We start from the raw sequence: 9,551 nt of genomic DNA, 5'->3' as shown, positions 1-9,551 counted from the left end.
ACACAATTATTTTGTGGTCAAAAGAAGTGAAATGCTCAAAGAAAGTGATTCATTTAAGACTGATTCATCAGCTCAGGATCAATCAATCAATCAATCAACTTTATTTATAAAGCACTTTTCATACATGAGTATGTAGCACAAAGTGCTTTACACAGGAAACATAAAACAATAATAAAGAAAGCCCCTCCCTCCCACCCTCTGTACTATATACATGCACACATACGCACACACACATACACACACACACACACACACACACACACACACTTACTACAGGAAATAAGGAGACATGGCAAGGCACTGAGGATTGAGGAAACGCCACCTTTGGGGCCGTCCACACTGGGAGGAGTCACAGGCTGTGCCACGGGGGGCACCAGTGCCCAGGCCCCCCGACCCTGACAGACAACGAATGGCTGGGCCAAAGGGACCCAGGGACAGCACCCCCAGCAGCATCCCAGACACAGCTCCCAGTGTGGAGGACCCCCCTGAGGAAACTCTGGAGTTAACCCTTAAAAACTAAAAACATAAGATAGGATAAAAACCCTGACAAAAGATAATTTAAAGAAGTGAACAGTTAAAAGGATAAAATGCATAAGATAATAATAAATAAAATAAAATAGTATCGAAGATAAATAATTAAAAAAAAATTATTTAAGATGAAAATTGTTTAAAAAAAACAAAAAAACAAACAAAAACAAAACAAGATAGGAACAACAACATAAAATACGATAGAACCACATAAGAATGGAATAAGAATTTAAAATATTAGTTAAAAGCCTGATTAAAAAGGTGTGTCTTTAACCTTCCCTTAAAAATATCAACAGTCTCTGCAGACCTGAGGTTCTCCGGCAGGCTGTTCCACAAGCGGGGGCCATAGTGGCTAAACGCCGCCTCACCGTGGGTTTTAGTTCTTGGTTTTGGTAGGGATAAAAGGCCAGAGCCGGAGGACCTCAGGGTCCGCAAGGGTTGATATGGTAAAAGCAGGTCAGATAAGTAGGAGGGCGCAATGCCGTTAAGACATTTAAAAACCAGTAAAAGAACCTTAAAATCGATCCTGAAGCGTACGGGGAGCCAATGCAGTGACTCTAAAACTGGTGTAATGTGCTCCCGCCCTCTGGTCCTCGTCAGCACTCGTGCGGCTGAGTTCTGTAATAATTGGAGATTTAGAGTACTCTTTTTGGGAAGACCAGAGAGCAGGGCATTACAATAATCTAAGCGACAGGAAATAAAAGCATGCATTAGCACCTCCGTACTGGCCTGGGAGAGAAACGGGCGGACTCTGGCTATGTTCTTAAGATGATAAAAACCTATTTTTGTCATATTTCTGATATGTGGAATAAAATTCAGCTCAGAATCAAAAATCACGCCCAGATTTTTTACTGATTGTGTTGGTTTAAAATGTTGTAGTTTTGGAAAAAGTTTCTCTCTCTGGCCTTCAGGACCTATAACTAAAACCTCAGTTTTGTCCTGGTTGAGCTGTAGGAAATTCACTGCCATCCATGACTTGATGTCTACAATGCAGTTAAGAAGGGCATCAATTTGATCTGTTTCATCAGAAGACACGGCAATGTACAGTTGTGTATCATCAGCGTAGCTATGGAAGCTGATGCCGTGTCTCCTGATGACATCCCCAAGAGGAAGCATGTAAAGATTAAAAAGAAGTGGACCTAAAATTGACCCTTGGGGAACCCCACATCCAATTTCATGGGTTCCTGAGGAGCATGTATCCATACTTACATAAAAGCATCGATCTGTGAGATAGGAACAAAACCAGTTGAGGACAGTACCAGAGAGGCCGACCAGATGGCTGAGTCTGTTTAATAAAATGTGATGGTCTACTGTATCAAAAGCAGCGCTTAGATCCAGTAGAACCAACACTGTGAGCTTTTTGTTATCTAAATTCCATCTGATGTCATTTAAAATCTTTAAAAGTGCTGTCTCGGTACTGTGGTTTCTCCTAAAACCAGACTGATGTTTCTCTAAGATGTTATTTCTGTTTAAAAAGTCATTAACTTGGTTAAAAAACAGTTTTTCTAAAATTTTACTTAAAAACGGTAGGTTGGATACAGGTCGGTAGTTGTCAAAAACGTTGGGGTCTAAGTTGCTCTTCTTAAGAAGGGGTTTCACCACTGCCATTTTGAAGGCGGTGGGAAAGACACCCATCTGAAGAGAGCAGTTCATGATGTTTAAAAACTGTTCCTCAAAGAATCCATAAAATGATTTTAAGAGTGATGTGGGAATTGGGTCTAAAGGGCAGGTTGTTGGGTTTACTTGGGAGAATACTCGACCAAGTGTCCTTGCATCAACCAGGGCAAAACTCTCCAGTGTTTCCTCAGGCAAGGACAACAGTTCAGATGCGTTAACAGATAAAACTTGATGGGATAAGAGGCAGGATCTGATGTCCTTGATTTTGGTTCTGAAGTGGTCTGCAAAGTTCTCGCAAAGATCGTCTGTGGGTGTCTTAAAAACTTTATTAGCGTTAGAAGCCGTTAAAATATTAAAAGTGGAGAAGAGGAGTCGGGGGTTATTTTTATGGTTGGTGATGAGTTGTGAGAAATGGGAAATTCGTGCCTTTCTGACTGCATTATTGTAGCTTTTGAGTTGTTGACGTAAAATCTCGTAATGAACTGTCAGTTTATTTTTCCTCCATCTTCTCTCTGCACTCCTGCATTTTCTTTTCAGTTCATTGATTTCATTGTTTTTTCTCCACGGGGGTGTAGGTTTTCTTTTTATTGTTTTTGTTAAAAGTGGAGCTACTGAGTCAAGAGTTGACTTCAGTCTACTGTTAAAATTATCAACAATAAAATTACAAGGTGCAGGTAAAATTTCAGCAGGAGTGCTCAGTAAAATCCCCATGAAATTTGCAGCCACTTCAGAAGTTATATAGCGCCTCCTCACTGTTCTCACCGGGGCCTCCCCTTGGTTAAAACTGGTGATGTTAAAAAATACACAGTAGTGGTCAGACACAGCCAGGTCGGCAACAGAGGACACACCGATGGACAGGCCATGGGTTATGACCAGGTCCAGGGTGTGTCCTCTGTTGTGAGTCGGCTGCATGACGTGCTGCTTAAAATCAAGACAATTCAAAAGATTTAAAAACTCTCTGGATAACGGGTCCGAGGTAACATCAATGTGTATATTAAAATCACCAGTTATTAAAATCCTGCTATAAGAGGTATGGATAATTGATAACAGGTCAGAAAATTCACTGATAAAAGAAGTAGAGTGATGGGGTGGTCTATATACGTTGATGCAGAGAATCGGAGGGCTGCTAAAAGTAAAGGCATGGTGCTCAAATGACATGTAACTGTTAAAAAACACTCCATTTGAGGTTAGGGAGTCGTGGGTAATGGATGCCGTCCCACCCCCTCGTCTACCCTCTCTAGTTGAAAATAAAAAAATAAAATTTGGCGGGGAAGCCTCAGTGAGAACACCGGGTGCGTCAGTGCCAAGCCATGTCTCAGTTAAAAGAAGACAGTCTAACTTATTATCTAAAATCACATCATTCATTAAAAAAGTTCTATTTAAAAGAGAGCGAACATTAAAAAGTGCCATGTTGATGGTGACAGGTGGCTTGTTGACTGGGGATTGTTCTGGGAGTGGTCTGAGGTTATTAACGTTCACAGAATGGGTATGTCGGTGTCTGATGTGCTGATGGAGTGTAATGATTACGGGGATGGGTGAAATGTTGGTGAGACTATGAGGTCCAAGTCCGGTGTTGTGGATACGGTGATCAGAGGTGGAACTGAATGGATAGGAGCAAGGACCTGGGGGACATCAATCAGTGTTGTGCAGAGCAGCTGGTGTGAGTTTGGGAACGTTAGCATGCTGTACACCGTGTGTCAGGTTGGCTGACAGCATGCGGGTACCTGCCCTGTTCAGGTGAAGCCCGTCTGGCCCAAAAAGATGTCGCCTCTCCCAGAAGACATCAAAGTTATTAACGAAGCCAACGTGGTGTGAGTTGCAGGCAGAGGAGAGCCAGGTGTTGAGGCTGAGCAGCCTGCTGAAGCTGCCTATCCCTCTGCCGCAGGTGGGGGTGGGGCCGGAGATAAAAACAGCCACCTGGGACTGTGAGACGATGTTAAAAAGGTGGGAGAAGTCTCGCTTTAAAAGTTCAGACTGTTGCTTGGCGATGTCATTTGCACCTGCGTGGATGATAATCCTTTTTGTCTGCGGATGCGAGCTCAGGATGTCGGGTATTTTCCCCGTTATGTCCGAAACGGTGGCTCCGGGAAACGACATGGTGAACGCCCCCTTCATGCGGACGTGCCTCACAATTGAGTCCCCGATGACCAGGGTTGTGGGAGCGTCCTCTCGGGCTTCAGGGGAGTAAGCCGGCTCAACCACCCCGCCACCCACACCAGGGCCCCGGGTGTGATCCCTCGCCTGGTGGGGAGAACGGGAGGAGTGCCAGCGCACCGCGTCCCTGACGAGCCGCTTGCGCTGGGATAAGGAGCGGGAGAGGGACGGCGGAGGCGGACCGCCCCGTGATGGACATCCACCTGCTGGAGGACAGCTAGCCGTGAGTGGAGGAAAAGCTGTGGTGTCCATTAACGGGGGCATGGTGTCTGTGGCCACAGGAACAGGTGGTGTTTCCTGGTGCGGATCCCGAGCCGCCGGCTTCTCACTCACGGACAGAGCCGTGTACTTGTTGGAGAGCTGTAGGCTCGGGGTAGAAGTAGCCCCGCCATGAATCCCGCTCGGAGCCCTCGTCCGCCCGCGGACGACCACTTCGGTCCAGGGGGTCCCCCTATTTGGAGTGGAGCAAGCGGGCCGCCGACCGGAGGAGGACGGCTCCCAGAGAACTGTGTGCCCGAGTGCAGAGGTGGTGTTCAGTGGTGCTAACTCACCGGCCTGTGAAGTCTCCAGCCAGCTGGTCAACGCCGGGAAACGGGACCTGAGGGTGGTCAGCAGGGAATCCTTCTTCTGCAGCTCGTTCGACATCCGTTCAATGTCCACGAGAAGGTCAGCAATCTTTTTGAATGCCTTGTTCAGCGTTTGTTCCATCTCTCCAGGTGAGTCGGCAACGTCCAGTGTTGACATGGTGGCTCACCGGGCTTTTCTTTAAAAACTTAAAATCTAAAAATCCGATGACTAAAAAATTAATAAATAAAAAACTTTAAAAACCACCAATGTTGTCCTGCTGTGCTCCGACAACACAGACAACAACTGGATCCATGCACAACAATTTACTTCCAGTCAGTGAGGAGGAGCAACGTTAGCTAGCTAGGAGCGACCACAATGTCTGATGTCTGCTGCCGTCAACCGCTGCCGTCAACCGCTCTGTCGTCGCTGAGTCTGTGTGGACGGTCACCTGATGGTGAAGTGATGCTGTGAAGTCTGGAGGTTGTGGGTTCAATCCCTGGGTAGTTCAGCTGATTTTAAACCTGATGTGCACAAGAATAAAAAAGGGACAAACTTATTCAGGCCCACATCTGTTTGTTTAAGAATAAAGAGTGGTAGAAATACCCACAATCCTTTGCTGCAGTAAATAACTGCAAGTGAAATAAAACAGCATGGTGGCAGCATTAATAAAAGACTTCCTGCTGATTTAAAAGATGTCAGTGATTGTGCCGCCTCAGAACACCACTGAACATTTCCCTCATTTGATTCCAGGACGACAAACAGTGAAATCTGTGCAGTGAAATGTAACAGACTGAGATATATACAGACTGAACAGTGTGATATGAGCTCACTGGATACACAACAGCTGTGGTTTCTTTTCACCAGCAGAGGGCGGCAACGTCCTCCAACTCCAGCAGAATAATGCTGAATAAAGAGCCAGAGAAAACACATATTACTGGTTATTTATGCAAAACAAAAGGTACAACAGTAACAGACACACATTCAATCAGGTAGTAACTCTAAATTAGTGAAATAGGAAATAAAGGGTTGCCATTTGTGGAAAAATTTGACTGTACATCCTCTCAACATGTATTTAATTTTCTCAAGTTTTGAAAAACACATGATGTCTTTGAGCCACCGGGAGATAGAAGGATATTTAGCAGACTTCCAATGCAACAATAAGGAACGTCTTGCTAGTAAGGATGTGAAAGCTATAATGTCCTTTTGTGTAGAGTTAAGTGCAAGTGAGGGGTCAGAAATCCAAATATAGCAATCAGAGGACAAGGATGGAGATTTAGCCCAAGAACAGTAGACATGATAGTAAAATAACCCGCCCAGAAACCTTTCAGACCAGGACAAAGAAAAAACATGTGGCTAAGGTGACAAGGAGAGCCATCTTCCACTTCCAGATACAGTTCAGACAGTCTAGACTTAGAGAAATGCTCCCTGTACAAGACCTTAAATATGATAAGTCCAAGACGAGCACAAGAGGTGGTAGATCGTATCCTCTCTATGGCCTGTTCCCAGGACTCTTCCTGTATTTGCATTCCTAGTTCCTCTTCCCATGTACACTTAAGTTTAGCATTTGAGTGATTGCTAAAAGCCAAGATAATATCATACAACTTTGAGATGATTTCCTCTGTGATGAGGAGCAAATGAATACGTGGTTTCCCATCGCTGTCCTGGAGGTAAAGAGGGGAAATTAGAGAAACACTTAGTAATAAGATTGCGAGTCTGAAAATAACGAAACAGATGAGTAACAGGGAGGCTGAAGTGAGATGACAAATTGGCAAAACTATCAAAGACACCGTCTACATACAAATGTTTGAATTGTGTCATACCACACTGAAAATGTCGAGTCAGAAAGTGATGGAGGAAATAAATGGTTGTTATTTAAAGGACCCAAGGAAGATCCATCCATCCATCCATTGTCAACCGCTTATCCAGAATCGGGTCGCGGGGGCAGCAGCTTCAGTAGCGAGTCCCAGACATCCCTTTCCCCGGCCACATTGGCTAACTCTGACTGGGGAATCCCCAGGCGCTCCCAGGCCAGAGAAGAGATATAATCCCTCCGACTGGTCCTGGGTCTACCCCTAGGTCTCCTCCCAGTTGGATGTGCCAGGAACACCTCCCTAGGAAGGCGCCCTGGTGGCATCCTCATTAGATGCCCAAACCACCTCAACTGGCTCCTTTCCACGCAGAGGAGCAGCGGCTCTACTCCGAGTCCCTCCCGGATGGCTGAGCTTCTCACCCTATCTCTAAGGGAGACCCCAGCCACCCTGCGAAGAAAACCCATTTCGGCCACTTGTACCCGCGATCTCATTCTTTCGGTCATGACCTATCGCTCATGACCATAGGTGAGGGTAGGGACGAAGATTGACCGGTAGATCGAGAGCTTTGCCTTTCGGCTCAGCTCCCTTTTCGTCACAACCGTGCGGTGAAGCGCATGCAACACCGCACCCGCTGCTCCGACTCTCCTGTCAATCTCACGCCCCATCATCCCCTCACTCGTGAACAAAACCCCGAGGTACTTGAACTCCTTCACTTGGGGCAAGGACACATTCCCCACCTGGCGTAGGCAATCCACCGGTTTCCTACTGAGAACCATGGCCTCAGATTTAGAGGTGCTGATCCTCATCCCTGCCGCTTCACACTCAGCTGCGAACTGATCCAATGAGCGCTGTAGATCTACAGCCGATGATGCCATCAAGACCACATCATCCGCAAAAAGCAGTGATGCGATCTTAAGGTCACCGACCTGTAACCCCTCCATTGCGCCTCGAAATCCTGTCCATGTATATCACAAACAGGATTGGGGACAAGGCACAGCCCTGGCGGAGGCCAACACCCACTTGGAACAAGTCCGACTTACTTCCGAGTATACGCACACAGCTCTCGCTTTGAGAATATAGGGATTGGATGGCCCTGAGAAGGGACCCCCTCACCCCATACTCCCGCAGCACCTCCCACAGAACATCTCGGGGGACCCGGTCGTACGCCTTCTCCAGATCCACAAAACAGATGTGGACTGGGAGATTGTACTCCCAGGCCCCCTCCAAGACCCCTGCCAGAGTAAAGAGCTGGTCCGTTGTTCCACAACCAGGACGGAATCCGCATTGTTCCTCTTCAATCTGAGGTTCGACAATCGGCCGGACCCTCGTTTTCAGCACCTTGGAGTAGACTTTCCCGGGCAGGCTGAGTAGTGTGATACTCAAGGAAGATGCAGCTACAAATTTAAACTGCAGTCTAAATTGATACCAGATCTTGAGTGTGTTAAGAACCACTTGATTATCAGTATATAGAGGGTTTTGTAGGTAAAGAGGAATAAAGTAGAGCAGGTATAGAAGATCCCCTACAGGATGATAGTTCCAATTTACACCAAGAGGATTCAGGAGATTTGAAGCAGTAGCAAAGTTTATGGATGTGAGCAGCCCAATAGTAAGTTAGAAAATGAGGTAATGCAAGTCCTCCACTAAGTCTGCATCTCTGCAGTAAAGTTTAACGAACCCTCTGTGATTTCCCACCACAAATAAAAGAACAAATGATCTTATCCAGTGAGTCAAAGAAATATTTTGGCAGAAAAAGAGGAACTGACTGAAATAGAAATAGAAATGTTGGTAAAATATTCATTTTAACAACACTGATCTTGCCAATTAATGAAAGGGGGAGGTTACCCCATCTTTGAATATCAGATGTAATCTTTGAGATAAGGGGAGTGAAATTAGCAGATGCAAGGCTCGATAAAGAACGAGTCACATTAATACCTCAGTATTTAAACCCTGATGGACTAAATTGAAAAGATGAATCTGACTGTTGAAGATGACGTGCTGCAGTATTAATGGGAAAACACTCACTTTTCCCCAATTTAATTTATAAAAGGAAAAAGTGCCGAAAGTTATCCAGAATACTTAAAAGTAATACTTAAAGCTGAGGCTTCACACAAATATGTGATTTTTACTACAATAAACTTTATTTATACAGCAGCTTTAAACACAGAGTTTACAAAGTGCTCTGACAATCAAGCAGAATCAAGAACATTACAGAATAAACACTGAACAGAAAAAGGTAATGCAAATAAAGAGATGAATAAAAGAATGAGATCAATAAAGGATGATAAGACGACGACATCACATCACAGAAATGAAGAGCAGATTAAAAGATTCAGAGCAGTGTTGGGACCAGCAGATGAAGTCGTTCATTGTGGATTTCAAAATGGACTCTAATACACACATAAAGGAGTTGTTAAGGCTTTGGGTCAGAACGTCTTTCCCCACCACAGTCGTTGAGGCGATGTGATTCTGGTTCCTCTGGTTCACACTCCTCCCTTGATGGAAGGTTAACTCCCTCTCCACTCAGACCATGTGAACACTTCCTGACTGACCTCCTTAGTCCTTGGGAATGAAGTCAGCTCCTCAACCTCCATCCAGACACAGAGATAAGTTACAAGACTTCCATCTTTCTGAAACACACAGTGAGGTCACAGGTAGTTTTTCCCCAGAAGATATTCTAGCCACTGTTCCCAGTCTCTGATGCATGACACCTTCATCAGTGCCCATCCCTCTGAAAGGTAGACCTGATCAGTCCAGGAGTGCCCCGCCTCCTCTCTGCACCTCCATGACAGTGATGACAGCTGTCCTGCCCCTGACACATTTGTGACGCCCTTCAGCAGCAAAACCTGCCTGAAGGACCAAATTTTAAATCTGCCA

The sequence above is a fragment of the Sparus aurata genome, chromosome 24 (assembly GCF_900880675.1).
Source record: "Sparus aurata chromosome 24, fSpaAur1.1, whole genome shotgun sequence".
In the NCBI taxonomy this organism is placed as follows: domain Eukaryota; kingdom Metazoa; phylum Chordata; class Actinopteri; order Spariformes; family Sparidae; genus Sparus; species Sparus aurata.
Note: the sequence above shows the minus strand (reverse complement) of the source record.